Source organism: Myotis lucifugus, unplaced genomic scaffold (genome assembly GCF_000147115.1).
Source record: "Myotis lucifugus unplaced genomic scaffold, Myoluc2.0 scaffold_3029, whole genome shotgun sequence".
Classification (NCBI taxonomy): Eukaryota; Metazoa; Chordata; class Mammalia; order Chiroptera; family Vespertilionidae; genus Myotis; species Myotis lucifugus.
The window spans coordinates 1-16,800 of record NW_005874077.1 but is presented as its reverse complement, the minus strand read 5'-3'; the positions used below and the strand labels follow the sequence as shown (position 1 = coordinate 16,800).

Below are 16,800 nucleotides of genomic sequence, written 5' to 3'. Positions count from 1 at the left end.
TGTGGCAGGTGGGGGTGGCGAGTGGGGAGTGGGGCGTAGGGTTGGTGGGTGACAGGTGGGGGAGGGAGAAGAGGGCATAGGGGGGATAAATGATGATGGAAGGAGACTTGACCTGAAGGTAGTGAACACACAATACAATATACAGATGATGCATTATAGAATTGCACACCTGACCTATGCAATTTTATTAATGAATTTCACCCAAATAAGGTTGATTAAAAATAAATAAAAGGTGGGTCTTTTGAGGTTGATTAGGTTATGAGGGTGGAGCCCTCATGAATGGGATTAATACCCTTTTCAAAGATATCCAATGCTAGGCTTAACAGGAGATGACTTTGTATGTTATATAAATGTCTAACCACTATTTTGTGCACTTGAAGCTAATATTGAATGTCATTCCTAATTGAAAAAAAATAACTTAGTAAAACAATTTTTAATAAAAATAAAAATGCAAATCAGAGTGATTTTTAAAAAATATTAATCAGAGGATTTCACTCTGTGCCTAAAAGCCTTAAGCGCTCCAGCAGTGGTCAGCTCTCCAGATAGAATCATGCCTGTGAGGGTGTAACACTGCTGGGAGAGGAACGCCTTGTCTTCTTCCTCCAGTTGCTCCCTTCACTGCTCTGGTGACATGTGGCACTGGTGCAAGGCAGTACTGTGCTTCCTCAAGAGTGAGCTAAGCAGCACTTTCGCTGCTTAGTTGAAGTGTGGGAGCAGACACAGAAAAAATAAATTTAAGCCTCAAAGGTTCTAACAGCATTTCAACCCACCAAACGGACCTCTATCCTCCCTTCACTACACTCCAGCCAGCCTGGCTCATCCAGCCTTGAGGAAAGAAGGCAGGGATAGTGCTGCTCAGGAAGCCCGTGAGCGTACATGTGGTCAGAAGTCTGGAGAGAGCTCCAGTTCTCTTAGGATAGAAATGGAGGGATGAATCTGCTGAAATCAGCCACCCATGAGGGGTCTCTACTTCTCACTACATGAGAAGGGCATCACACTTGCATGATCCGCCATGCTCTTGCTCCCCTGTGGCATCCCAGGGGACCCATGAATCATCCACCACAGGAAGCAGTTCTCTGGCCTTTGAGAATGCACAGACCCTCTGCAAAGCCCTTCAGCTCACATGGCTGATCTCAGACTACAGATCCCAGACATCTTCAATCCTGGGAAGCAGCCTCTTTTGACTTTTTCATTCTCCTCCTAAAAACAATGCCAGGTCTGTGTCTTCTGTACACTGCTCAAAGATGTGTGAGGACCCAGTGGGTGGCAGCTGGACCTGGTATACAATGGGGAATTTGCTGAGTGGCCTCACACACAACACTGACACTGAGCTTGAACCTGCATCAATCTGGTGAACACCACTCACCTCTATCTGGGGACTCTCTGAGAACCTACCTCATGCAATTTGAGTGCTTCCAGAGACTATATCATTAACTGAGACTAACGGGCACCCAGAAGGTGGAGGCAGACAGAGAGGCAGAACATGCTGTGCTCTGGGACTTTTGCTGACCTGTCCCCAGGCTCAATGCTAGTAAAAGCCAGCTTTGGTGCCCTTCTTGGACATTCCTGTGCTCACTCAGCCTCATCAGAGGCTGTCACAATTTGTGAATTGCTCTGCAGATGCAAATAGATTGCCCTGGGCCAGTCACATAAAACATCTGACATCGTTCAGCACCAGAGTCCCTCCCAGGAAGCCCGAGGACCAACACGCCCAGTGGCCAGAATCAGAGCACATCAGAGCAGGATACAATTAGCCTCACAAGAGGCATATCCAAAGAGACATCTAGGAAGGCTCCAGAACCTGCTGAGATGAATTGCGCTCCACCTGGTCAACACCGGTCAGCAGCTCATACACTACACTGTAGGCAGCGTACACTGTGGTCCCAGTCAACTAGCCTGAGAATCAATTTAATACATGGATGGGCCAATAGCCATCAAGAATCAACTACCACAGGAAGGTTCACATCACACACACGGGACATCCCTGGAGCACTCAACTCAGGTGATCAAGAAGACCTTGCCACTGGGTTCCACAGGACACCTACTACACAAAGCCATACTACCAAGACTTGGATTTTAATACAAAGAAACAAACACACAGAGGGAGACAAAATGCAAGGAAACATGACCCGAATTTAAGAACGGGACACACATCCAGAAAAAATGCTAAATGAAGTGAAGGCTAGCAATATACCAAATACAGGGTGTTTAAAAACAATGGTTGTAAGGATGTTAATAGAAGTTAGGCGAAGTATAGATGAAATCAGTGCGAACTTGAAAACTTATAGTAGGCATGAAAAAAACATTTAAGCCATGTAAAAGATCCATTCAGAAATAAAGAGTACAGTCTCTGGAATGAAGAATACACTAGAGGAAATAATAGTTGGATGAAGCAGAGAATCAAATTAATGATTTGGAAGACAAGGTCCCAGACGACAAAAGCAGCAAAAAGAAAAATGAGTTTTAAAAATGAGGACTGTTTAAGGGACTTTGGGACAACATGTAGCATAACAACATCCACATTATAGGAACATAAGAACAAAAGGAAGATTAAGGGGCTACAGACTATTAAAAAAATAATGACTGAACACTTCCCTTATCTGGTGAAGGAAAAGACACACGAGTCCAGGAAGCACAGAGTCCGAAACAAGATGAACCCAAAAAGGCCCAACACCAAGACACATCATGATTAAAATGACAAAGATTAAAGACAGCACATCTTAAAAACCACAAAAGAAAGATGGTCAGTTACCTACAAGGGGGTTCCCATTAGATTCTCAGCTTGGAACATACCAGGCCAGTAGGGATTAGGACAAAATATTCAAAGTCATGAAGAGCTAGGACCTTCAACCAAGACTACTTTACCTAGTAAGGCTGTCATTTAAAATTGATGGAAAAATAAAGAGCTTCCCAGACAAGAAACAGCAAAAGAAGTGTGTTACCACCAAACCATTAGTATATGAACTATCAAGAAGGAATAAAATGGAAGCAGAGTTAAAAGAATAAAATTTATCAATGAATAATCACTTTAAATGTAAGTGGCTTAAGTGCTGCAATTAAAAGGCATGGTAGCTGAATAGATAAGAAAACAAGAACCATATATATGTAGTCAACAAGAGACCTACCTCAGAATTAAAGATATACAGACAAAAAACAAGGAGATGGCAAAAGATATTTCATGCTAAAGCAAATGAAAAAAAAAGCTGGAGAGGTAAAACATATAGCTGACAAAATAGACTTTCACACAAAGGCTATATTGAGTGATAAGAAAGGACACCAGGTCATAATGAGAAAGGGAGCAATCAAACAAGGGGATAGAACCCTTGTAAACATGTATTTTTTCAACATAAGAGCACCTAAATGTGTAAAATCGTGATGTATATAAATGGAGAGTTCAACAATAATACAGTCATAGTAGGGCATTTTAACACCACCGTGGCATCAATGGCTGGATCTTCCACACACAAAATCAAGAAGGAAAGAGTGGCCTTAAATAACAGACTAGATCAAATGGATGTAATTGGTATCTTCAGAGCATTTCACCCTGAAGGAGTAGTATATACATTCTTTTTAAGTGGACATGCAGCATGTTCTAGGAAACACCACATGTTAGGGCACAAGAACAGTCTCAGTATATTTAAGAAGAATGAAATCATATCAACAATCTTTTCTGACCATAACTATAAACAACTGGAAGTCAATAAGAAAAAATTGGTATACAGATTATCTATTACTGAATTGTACACACCTAAAACCACCCTTCACCAATACATTTATTAATTGAGAAATAAAAGCAATGAAAAGGAGAAAAAAATAAATACATAAAATAAAAATCTGGAGATACATGGTGGTGAGAATTACATGTCAATATACGTAATGTATACTTAACTGTGGTTAAAACTCTAAATGTTATATTTATTTGACCACAATAAAAATTAGTAATTATAGGATTAAAAAAAACAGAAAAAGAAAAAGTAGAAACTGTAAAACACAGAAAGTCTTAGAGGCTAATTAACATGTTACTAAACAATGAGTGGTTATCAACAAGAGCAAGGAAATAATGATATAATGCCTTAATTCATGGAAAGGGGACCACAACAATCTTAAGTCTATGGAACAAGCATAAGCAATCCTATGAGGGAAATTCATAACATTACAGGCTTACCTCAAGAAACAAGAAAAATCTGAAATACATCACCTAACTTTACACTTAGAGGAACTAGTGCAAAAGAAAAACAAAGACACCACGAAGTGAGAATAATAAAGAAAATAATAAAGGTCAGAGTAGAAATAAAGCAGTAATAAACAAACAAGAGATCAAAGAAGCATGGGCCATTGTGTGTCAGTGGTTAGAGCTATGATCCATGCACCAAAGGATCATGGGTACGATTCCCAATCAAAGGCACGTACGTACCTGGGTTACAGGTTCACCCCTGCCCCCTACTGAGGTGTGTGTGTGTGTGTGTGTGTGTGTGTGTGACAAACCATTTGATGTGTCTCTAACATTGATGTCTCTCTCTCTCTCTTTCTCTTTCCCTTCCCTACCTCCCTCCCACCCTCCCTCCCTCCTTCTTCTCTAAAAAAATTCATTGGAAAATATATCCTTGGTGAAGATTAAAAAAAAAATAACTTCTCAACAAATGCAGGTGCTGGACTGGATGGCTTCACAGTGTATTTCATCAAACATTCAGAGAAGAATTAATACCTGTTCTCCTCAAACTCATCCAAAACACTCAAGACAAGGGAAGACTCCCAAGCTCATTTTATAAGTCCAGCATTATCCTAATCCCCAAACCAGAATAAGACTTTACAAAGAAATAAAATTATAGGCCGATATCCCTGATGAACATAGATGCTAAAATCCTCAACAAAATATTGGCAAACTGGATCCAGTAATACATTAAAAAGATTACACACCATGATGAAGTGGGATTTATTCTGGGGATGCAAACTTGGTACAGTACCTGCACATAAAAAAAATGATACAGCATAAACAAAATAAAGAATAAAAATCACATGGTTGTAACAACAGATGCAGAAAGAGCATTCAACAAAACTACTCATTATAACAACTCTCAGCAAAATGTGAATAGAGGGAATACACTTCAACATAATAAATGTCATGTAGAAAGAAAGAAGAAAAGAAAATGAAAGAAGAAAATGAAAGAAAAGGAAGGAAAAAGTTGAAGAAAATACAAATAAGTAAAACCATATATGGTGTTCAAAATAGAAAGAATTACCAATATTAAAATGTCCAATGACATATTTCAGAGAGCTACAACAAATATCACAAAAATTTATATGGAAGTACAAAAAAAAATAGAAAAAAAATGCAACACACACACACAAACACATACAGACACACAAAAGCAAACCTAACAAAATAAAACCAAACCAATAGACATAGTGATCTTGAGAAAGAAGAAAAAAGTTGGAGGAGTCATGCTACCTAATAACAAACTATACTACAAGGCCATAATAATAAACATAGCATGATACTGGCATAAAACAGATATAAAGATCATTGGAACAGAATAAAAAGCCCAGAAATAAACACACATTTATGGTCAATCAATATTTGACAAAGGACACAAGAACATACAATGTGGTAAACAATGTGGTAAAGATAGTTCACTAAATAAATGTTATTGGGAAAATTGGACAGATATGTAGAAAAATGAATGCAGATATTGAAGAATAAACTCAGAATAAATTAAAGACTTGAAAGTGAGATTTGAAACCATAAAAATCCTAGAAGAAAATAAAGACAATAATTTTTCATAGCAATATTTTTTATTCTGATATACTATTTGGGCAAGGGTAGCAAAAGAAAAACTAAACAAATGGGACTACATCAACCTCCCAGTCGGGGAGGTTCTAATTGTTCACCAAAGACTATATCATTAGGGTAATAATGTGGGCTGTCATGAAGGGCTTTTCACTGTCTGAACCCAGTAATATCTTGCTCCTTGTGGTCCATGATGTGGGCCAGGGAGCCACCAAATCTCATCCTCTCCACACAGTGATTCAGGGCTCCAGGGATCCTCAGGCTTGTGGATTCAGCTGGCAATGAGCACAAACCAATGGTGCAGAGGTCAGACAGAGGAGTGGTGTCAGGAAGGCCTGGGAGCAGATACTCATGGCTGTCCTTGCCTCTGGCCAGACCTGACTCACATAGTAAGAGAGGATCAGAAATGCAGAACAGCATAAACTTGCATCTTGGCATATAGGACAGCACACTCACCCTCTAATTCCTGTACATGTGCAGCCAGCCAACTCTGTCACCTTCTTCAGGAAGAACATCCAGAGAGAACAATAAAGTATCTCATGCCAAGCCACATAGCACTTCTAAGTACTAAGAGTGAAAAAACCACTGACTATGCATATCTACAGAAAGACTACTTGCTGTCCAGACCCATTTTCTTGTGTTTTTTTTTCTTCTTCTCAACGAGATGGAGCAGGTCAATGGCTAGCTGTCCACCCAATGATGACAACCACGGTGACAGAAGAGTAACTGCAGACTCCAGAGAGAAAGCAGCCTTGGGCTGACTGGGGACAGAAGTGAGGACTTGACGAGTGACCAGTGAAATGCAGACACCATAACTAAAAGAAAACAAATCAGGATACACATGTAATAAATAGTATCATCTTGCCCTGGAGGGGTGCTCAGTGGTTGAGCATTGATCTATGAACCAGGAGGTTATGCATGGCATCCCCATCAGGACACATACCCTGGTTGTGGACGCCACCCCCAGTAGGAGGCGTGTAGGATGCAGCTGATCAATGATTCTTATTATCTTTCTCTCCCTCTCCGTTCCTCTCTGAAATCAATACAAAGTACATTTAAATTAAATAAATATAAATTAAATAAATAATAAATAAGTAAGTAAATAAATAAATAAATAAATAACCTCGATAAAGTATTTGGATATATAAATTTACATAAGACAAAAGGAAATACTTTGAAATGTTGACAGTGGTTAACCTTGGTTAGTGGAGAGAAGTGGTTTCTTTTACCTCATACTATTCTTTGTAAATTTCTACTAATGATCCTGTATTATTGTGATAATGAGAAAAAGTCTTCTAAAATAAACATTTAAGTAACTCTTTTTTTGTTTGTTTGAAATGCATTTTGCATCTATGTTCAGTGACAATCCACTTATCTTTGAGAAACTTAAAAAGTGCTTTGGGTGTGAAATATCCTTTAAAATTCATTCTAGCCGAAACCAGTTTGGCTCAGTGGATAGAGCATCGGTCTGCGGACTGAAGGGTCCCAGGTTCGATTCTGGTCAAGGGCATGTACTTGGGTTGTGGGCACATCCCCAGTGGGAGATGTGCAGGAGGCAGCTGATCGATGTTTCTCTCTCATTGATGTTTCTGACTCTCTATCTCTCTCCCTTCCTCTCTGTAAAAAATCAATAAAATATATTTAAAAAAATAAAAAAATAAAAAATAAAATTCATTCTAACAGCTCCTGAGTGAGAACACTGGTCTTTGGAGATGCTGGGTCTGCTTGGAAAAAACAATGGGGCAGGGGCTGGGGACAGGGCAGGGGATGGGGCAGGTAAGGAACCCTGAAGAGAGGTTCCTTGGCAGGATGCCTCCGGGTCAACAGCTCAGGGTGTATTTGAAGAATTCCCCATTGGAAGGCTGATATCTACAGTAAAGATTCAGATTTGATAAACTTTAGACATGAGCTATAACTAATTTTCTTTTTAAAATGGTTTTTGCTGTTCTAATTGAAAAATCTTATCTAATAATAGACAAACATGGTAATTAACCGTACCTTCGATAATATCACCATTGGCTGATCAGCATGATATGCAAATTAATCGCCAAAAAAGATGGCAGACAATTTGCATACTGCAGGCAGGGCGGGACCCCAGGAGCCGCCATCCAAGCCCCTGTGTGCAACCCCAGGAGCCGCTGGAAAGCCAGGCAGCAGGAAAGGCGCCCCCCGGGACCCAGGAGTCGCCTTGCCTGCGGCCCGTGATGGTGATCCTGATTGGAAAGCCATGACACAGGCAAGGCGGCCCCCTGGGACCCAGGAGCCTATAGGTGAGGTCTGCAGGCAAAGCAGCGATCAAGCTATGAGGGGCAGGGTGGGGGGCAGAAGGAGCTACAGGAGCAGCTCTGGCCGGAGACTGAAGACTCCCTCCAGAGTGAGGAGCAAAGACTGAAGGCTCCAGCCACAGTGAAGACTGTGTCCAGAGCGAAGATGGAAGGCGGTGGCCAGAGTGAAGGTCTGGGTCCCGGGTGCCAGAGGAAAACTGGTGCTGGCAGCCAGGGGAAAGAAGGCCTATGGCACGAATGTTCGTGCAACGGGCCTCTAGTCTGTATATATAAAAGGCTGATATGCTAAGTGTCCGACTGTGCGACCAGTCCCTATGACACACACTGACCACCAGGGGGTGACATTCAATGCTGGAGCTGTCATGACGTGAATTGGCAATTTACCGAGAAATGGCACCACGAACCTGGAACCCACAAGCAACACTCAGCTTCCCCCAAGTGGAACACAGGCCTGCCATCACCCTGGAGCAAAACCCCACCAAATAGCAGCCAACACTGCATGGACCCCATGGTGCAAAGCCCACAGCCCAGTCCTGACGCTGTGGGCGCCAGGTAATGACATCACATAGTGACACCTGGCTTCCTCTCCCTAGGGACTAGCCTCCTTGGAGTTTCTTCATCCCACTTGCTTTATAGCTAATTGCAAACATTTTACAGTTTAACCAAATCTCTATGAAATGTTTTCACATGCCTCATCTCATTTGATCCTCACAAAAGTCCTGGAGTAGGTAGGTAGGAGAATTGGTAGAACCCTATTTTCTTTTCATTAGCCAGAAAATGGAGATTTAGAATGTTTAGAAACTTTCCCCAACTGAAAAGAAGTAAGAAATGGTAGAACATGAAAATGACTTGAGGTTTTCTTACTGTGCAGAATATAGTCAAACGGTGCTATTGTTAAATATTTCACCCTTTGTTCTCCCTGCATGATCTACAATAATAATCTGCTTTGTATTGATATTTACTGCTGTGTTGCTGACAATATCCTGAAAGAAAAATTGGGGTGCTTCACTGGGCTGGAAAAAATTTAGCTAAATCAGAAAACAGGTCTAAGTAAGCAAGCTTATCAACATATATATAAAGTTCTCAGTGTGCCAGTCGTACCCATGTGTCTCAATCTGTTATCATTGATGGTGAATTTGGTTGACACTTCTATTATAGAGAAAGGGCAAATAGTGATATTAAAATATTTCTTCCAATTAATTTCCTTTCAATGTACATAAATTCATGCACTGGGCCAACTGTCCAGTAACCCAAAATAGTAAATTTAGCATTAATAGTAAATTTAGCATTTAGTAAATTTAGCATTAATAGTAAATAGTAAATTTAGCATTTAGCAAATAGTAAATTTAGCATTAATAGTAAATTTAGCATTTCAAAACATCAATTGCATATTCTTTGTGTTGGTATGAAAAGGTTGTTTGTAAAGGTTCAGAAAATACAGATGTGTTGAGCATTATATGTCACATTTATTAAAATTCAATATGTAACTTCCCGGGTATGAAAAACATCAGGTGAAGTCAATTCATTTTCTTGGGTATAAATAATTGTTGAAAATATCAAATTAAAATATGGCTGTATATGCTTCCTTAAAAGTTAAAAACATAATAGATGTTATTTAACTCACGCAAATGGTTTGTGAAGCTGAAATACTTCCATGTAGTGTCTGCTCAATCCTGACATTAGCTTCGTGCAAGGACTGAGAGCCACATGTCACCTATTCTGTCCAGTGAGGAAGGGAGCTGTGTGTGAATCACTCCTGCCACTAAGCCCGTTGGACAGCCAACCTGCTAGGCAGCAAGGATGCCAGCCTCTGCTCACAGGTGGGAAAAGTGCTGCCATCTCTCTCAGAACAGTTCCAAACTCAGCCTGAAAAGGATAAGCCCTACCAGCCAAGACCCAGTCAGGCCAGTGCTGGGCTCTAAGTAAGACTGACAATTGTCTTTCCCTTATTTCTTCTAAAACCAAACCAACCACCCTCCGAACCAAAATTTAATAATCATCTTTTCACTTAAGTCACTGCTAAATGAACACCAAGTTATATGAGCTCATGAGGTGACTTCCCTCCTAGACACACATTATAAGAGTCTGGAATAAACTCTGTCCCTGCCCAGTCCCTTCACTCCACCTGTAGGAACCACCCCCCTCCCACAGCCCCTCCCTCCCAAACACATCTAAACCCTGTTTGACCAGGTAGTTAACTTTCTGGGGACTACAGATCCCTCTTGTCCCCTGGCTTGAGACACAAGCTCTGGAGAAGCAGGACCCCTCACTGCCTGGCTTAATAGACATGGGGCCCTGCTGGGTTCTGGCTGGAACTCTGTCCCCATCTGCCTCCTGTCAGCGCAGCAGCCACCACTCATCCAGGTCCAGGGAGCACATGCAACCTGTACTAGGATGACAGGGGCCCAGCTACGCACAGGGAAGGAGCCCTCACTGAGGCTCTTGGTCTCTCACTGGGACTCTTGGTCCCAGGTGGGGACTTGATGGAGCCTCTCCACTCTCCTGCTGGGCCTCAGAAACACACAACTGGCCCAGCACCAATTCTCCCTGGCAACTGCCCTGGGCTTTTGCCTGCCCACACCCACCCACCTACCCAGCTGCCACTGCTGTTCCCAGCCTTACCACCTGAGAGGAATCTGGGCTTCTCAACCATCTAAATGTGAAATAACCCAGCCTAAAACCCCTGACTGGAAGGTGCAGAGACCACAGAGGCATGTCCTAGCTCAAAGCTTCTCCCACTTCTTGGCTTTAATCCCAGACTTGTCATCATCCCCTGGGAGTGATTGTGCAGCTCAGCCCAGGTACCCCACCTGCCACTCTTAAAGCAACAGCACCTCCCATACTGTTCTCTGGACCATTGCCAGTTCTACCCTCATGAGAAACCTGGCTGCTGGTCACCCCGGGGCACCTGGGCTGTGCTGGTGTTCACACATATGGAGCGACTGGGTGAATAAACACATATGTTGATTTTAGAGTGAGAGAAAAATAGGGATGGAGAGAAACACATACAGCAGTTCTTCTTTTCTGTACTTTAATACCTTCAGCGGTTGATTCTTGTAATTGCCCTGACCGGTGATGGAACTTACAACCTGGGCATATTGAGACGATTCGCCAACCCAGTGAGCTCTTTGACCTCAGCAAGACATATGCAGCAATTTATGTAAAATACCCAATCATGTATGAATAGGTAGATACAAAAATGATCGTGATGACAGAGTAGTGGAAGGCAACATAGGATTCATGGGGTTTCATAAGTGTCTTTTTACATGGATATATTTCAAGTAAGCTATTTCTAAGGCAGGCTGTATTTTTGCACCAGTTCTTTTATGTGCCGAGAATGAAGCACTGATAAGGGCAGGAGGATCTTGGTTTCAGCTATGCAGGAAGCATGGAAAAAGCAAATACGTTAAATGAATTATACTTACATCTAACTTTTTAAATATATATATACATATATATTATTGAATTTTTACAGAGAGGAAGAGAGAGGGATAGAGTTAGAAACATCAATAAGAGAGAAACATCGATCAGCTGCTTCCTGCACACTCCTTACTGCAGTGATGGCGAACCTTTTGAGCTCGGAGTGTCAGCATTTTGAAAAACCCTAACTTAACTCTGGTGCTGTGTCACATATAGAATTTTTTTGATATTTTCAACCATAGTAAAACAAAGACATATTTTTGATATTTATTTTATACATTTAAATGCCATTTAATAAAGAAAAATCAACCAAAAAAAATGAGTTCACGTGTCACCTTGACACGCGTGTCATAGGTTCACCATCACTGCCCTCCTGGGTATGTGCACGCAACCACGGTACATGCCCTTGACTGGAATCGAATCTGGGACCCTTCAGTCCACAGGCTGACGCTCAGTTAACTGAGCCAAACCAGTCAGGGCTACATCTAACTTTAAGAAAGTTTTAAAAATGGGCAGTTCCCAATAATTTTATTATGAGAGTTCTTGAGCATACTTGTTGCTACTGTACCAGCATGTTGCAAATAAAATATAATGATGTGCTACGAATATATCTTAACATGTCTATGTTCAGTGCCTTCATTTTAGCAGTTTGCAACTGACGGTGAGAGTATTTACACCAAGAAAAGTAACAAATATTATATACCTACACATCATTTAATGTAATGCTTAAACTTAAAAAAGGGTACTGGAGAATGTAAACAATGCAGATTAATGTATAAGTATATGCTACAACTGTGCTTAAGTTGAACATAGGATAAAAATAATGTGAGAACCACCTTAAAAGGTAGTACTTCTTTGCTGCAGATGGGTATTCTGGAGAAACCTTGAGTCAGGCCCATTCCCTAGTCAGAGAAGAAGGAATGAAGATCCTGCCAAGAGTTCAGAGTATTTATTTCTGTATTTACTTTTAAATCTGAGAGTTTATTTAAATTTCACCAGTTGCTCTTTTATAAAAAATAATGTTTTCATTTATTTCAAAGAGTAAGGGAGAGGTGGAAAGAGGTAGGAACATCAATGATGAGAGGGAATCATTGATCTGCTGCCTGCTGCATGCACACCCCTGGTGATGGAGCCCACAACCGCAGCATGTGCCCTTGACTGGAATCAAACCCAGGATCCTTCTGTCTGCAGGCCAGAACTTTATCCACTGTGCCAAATCAGCTAGGGTGTGTTCAAAGTATTTACAATTTATTCAAGAAAAACAGAACATGCAGGGTTTGTGATTCATACTGTTCATGTGAAGCAGGTGGTAGAGGAGAAATCACTATAGCCATAAACCCTCACAGTGACATCAATCATGTAGTAGACCTGGGCAGGATAGCAAGGGCAAGCAGCTCCTTATGACCTCCTTATGAAACTTATGAGGAATCTAGCATAGTGTATGTTCTGATAAAAAGGGAGTATATTAAGGTAAATGTGTATCATAGTATCCTTCAGTGTTGTTATTCCAGGTAAGAAAAAGAAAACATTCCCTGTAAATTTAAGGCTTTTCTCCAGTGTTAAGTCTCAGGTGTCTCATAAGGCTACATGTTTGGGTAAAAGATTTCCCACAATCTGTACACTCATAAGGCTTTTCTCCAGGGTGAACTCGTTGGTGCTTATTGACATTAAACTTACTTCTGAAGGACTTCCCACAATCACTACACTTATAAGGCTTTTCTCAAGTGTGAATTCTCTGATGTTGAATGAGTTTAGAACTCGTAATGAAGGATTTCCGACAATCTTAGTACACTCATAAGGTTTTTCTCCAGTGTGAACTCGCTGGTGTTTATCGACATTAAGCTTATTTCTGAAGGACTTCCCACAATCACTACACTTATAAGGCTTTTCTCCAGTGTGAATTCTCTGATGTTTAATGAGGGTAGAACTAACACGGAAGGACTTCCCACAGCCTGTACACTCATATGGCTTTTCTCCAGTGAGAACTCGCTGGTGTTTATTTACATAAGACTTACTTCTTTTTTTTTTTTTCTTTTAAAAATGTATTTCTTTTTATTGATTTCAGAGAGGAAAGGAGAAAGAGAGAGAGATAGAAACATCAATGTTGAGATAAGACTTACTTCTGAAGGACTCCCACAATTACTACACCTATAAGGCTTTTCTCCAGTGAGAATTCTCTGATGTTGAATAAGGGTGGAACTGTTACTGAAGTACTTCCCACAATCCGTACACTCATAAGGCTTTTCTCCAGTGTGAGCTCTCTTATGTTGAATGAGGTTAAAGATTCATCTGAAAACTTTTCTACATTTGTCACACTCATAACTCAGTTCTCCAGAACATTCACCATTTAGAATCAACAATTTTCTGGTTGTGACTGGCAGGTTTTTCACATTCACCCCACTGGTGATGACTTTTTCCACTGAGATATTCTTGTGAAACCTCATTGCCACTGTGTGCCTCCTCAGTGTTCTGAGAGGCCTGGGGCTGGAGAAGCTCTGAGGGAGCTTCATCATCTTCCCCTGACTCCCTGCTGTTTGAAGGCACCTCTGATGAGTAGAAGCTGCACCTGGTCACAAATGAGGGCCTGTTCATAGCTTCTTTCCAGGACGTCTCTCCACTGACATCCTTCTTTTTCTGGTGAGGGTTTGCACTGGAACAGAATTCTCTCACACATGCGTCACTAAAGAAGCATTTGCACTCAAAGTATTCTGCTTGGGACTCAGTCAGGTGCAAAATATCTTTTAACACTGAGAAACACCGCGTACAGGAATGCGACTTCTGGGGTGCTGGAGCTGTCTCAGAATCCCTGACATGTGACTCTCCTTGTATAGATACACTCTGGTCAGAACACACCTCCACCTCATCCCTTTTATGCCAACAACCTGAAAACAGAAAAAAGGTGAGGAAATGAATGATGAATGTGGTGACAGGGGGAACTTTCATTACAAAAGTGTGTTTCCCATGACATTTGGGTTCCATGCAATTTTCAGAAAAGAGAAGTGCAGGAAGCATTAATAAGAGGCTTCTGTGAAGTTCTGGGACTCTGAAGATCATAAAAGAAGGAAGACGACACCAGGAATATGACACAAAGATGGCAAGCACCACATGGAAGAGAGGTAAGACTTCCTGCCCTTCCTTAGGCTAACAGTGTTCAGTAGGGCTTGTCTGCGATGGCCCTAGGTTTCTGAGAATGAAACTAAAACTTCTCACGCAATATTTCATCTTTTCTTTGTTGCCTTTAGACACAAAACAAGCTCAGGATTCCTGAATTCTTTCAGTTCAGCCACTCCAACCAAAACCTTACAGGGTGTCACTCTCTTTCATCCATCACACCATGTATCACCCACATCACTGTTCTGGATGCTGTGACCTGGGCTTCAGGATCTGACAGGCACCCAAGGATGGAGGGTAAATGGAATGAGGCTGAATAGAACTCTGCAAGCAAAACACAGTCAGGGAGGCACATAGGCCTCAATACTGGCTGTTGCTGCTCAACAAGCTCAAACCACTGCACAAGGGGAACACTGCCTCTGAAGCCTCATCCTCGTGTGATCCAGCGCTGGGGCCTATGAATATGTTAATAGAACAAAGCGCTCAAAATGTCCACCTAGAGAAACAAGCTGAAAGTAATACACAAGCCAATCACCACGAGTAAGTACACCTGTCCTGGGCTTTCATTGGCTAAATACAGCCATCACTGGGCACACTGCCCTTTGGGTAACTTCATTTTTCTGGCCCAACAGGTGGCATTAGGATCCCAGTCACTGACTGATCATTGCAAACATTGGTATTGGGGCACCCCAGTGCCACTGGGAAGTGTTTTATTTGGAGATATTATTTCAGATTCCAAGAGCATTTCAGAATGCTTCCTGAGGTGGAAATCATTATTTCAGTTATTTCTCAAGACCACAAATCTGGATGGATATATTGTTTTTAAGTTTTTTTATTTGATTTTTAGTATAGAGAGTAGAAGGGAAAGGAAAAGAGAGAAACACTGATTTGTGCCTCCTGCATGGCCCCTTCCACCTACTGGGAATCCACCAAGAAAGCCTGGCTTGTGCCTCACCAGAAATCAAACTGATAACCTTTCTGTTCCTGGGACTATGCTCAACCAAAGACCCACTCCAGTCGTCACATGTTTTTAGTTTTATCAAACAAATCACATTATTAAGATAAATATATATAATCCTATCATATTTGTTTGAAAACATACATAGGTGAACAAGTTGACATTTCCTACATTGTCTACATGTTTGTAGTCAGTATACATTGTGAAGCCATGGAGTTAAGAGTTACTGAATGTTTACTACATGTGCCAGGCCCTGGATTCAATGCTTCACATGCATTATTATTTCAAGGTAAATCAACTGCTTGTAGAGTTTAATAAAAGGCAGGGCTGGAAGTCAAACCCGTGAATCTCCAACAACAGAGCTCTGGTTTCTAATGTTAGGCTCTGCTGCCTCCTAGAGAGTAGAGTTGGAAATGCATAACCATTAGGATGGGCTAGCAGAGGTGGGGCAAACTTTTTGACTCGAGGGCCACAATGGGTTCTTAAACTGGACCGGAGGGCCGGAACAAAAGCATGGATGGAGTGTTTGTGTGAACTAATATAAATTCAAAGTAAACATCATTACATAAAAGGGTACGGTCTTTTTTTTTTTTTTTTTTTTTTTTTTTTAGTTTTATTCATTTCAAACGGGCCGGATCTGGCCTGCGGGCTGTAGTTTGCCCACCGCTGGCCGCTAGATATTGTTGTGGATAACAAACAGCCCCAAGGCTTTGGTAGCTTATACTAAAGAAGGTATCTTTCTTGGTCATCCTATATGTCCTCCTTGGTTCTCCTGGGACTGGTATAAAAGGAATCCACCATGTAGATACCTCCTACATAAATCAGAGATGGACAGCGACAGTGGCCACTCTGTGCTTCTAGATTTTTCTGTTAGAACTGACAGCTTCACTCCCAGCATATTTCACTGATCAAAGCACATCACAGGGCTGCAGCCAAATCCAGGGGGTCCGACTGAGAACCTGACCTACTTGATGGGCCTCGTTTATGTGATCACATGTGACCACCTCCTTTGGAGCTGTGCAGAGGCAAAGGAGATGGGTGGGTTTTGGTAGGAAATGACCATGGAAATCAGCCAGTGTGGTTCTCTCTGTCTTCATTCACATGGATTTTGTCCAGAACTGCCCAAAACCATCACTGTTAAGATTCAAGGAGTGAACCTCCATAAAGGAGATGGGTTAGATATCACTGTCAGCAACGCAGAACACATTTCTGAGTGTGACCTTGATAACCCCCTGGCT

General features: G+C 41.4%; 1 non-coding gene across 1 annotated transcript; it reads left to right on the top strand.

The window, feature by feature from the left end:
* The first annotated feature begins 519 nt into the window (after window positions 1-519).
* LOC111824620 lies at window positions 520-722 on the top strand. The gene has a single exon (XR_002827725.1). It is a non-coding gene; the product is annotated as a small nucleolar RNA SNORA74 (small nucleolar RNA).
* Window positions 723-16,800: the final 16,078 nt, after the last annotated feature.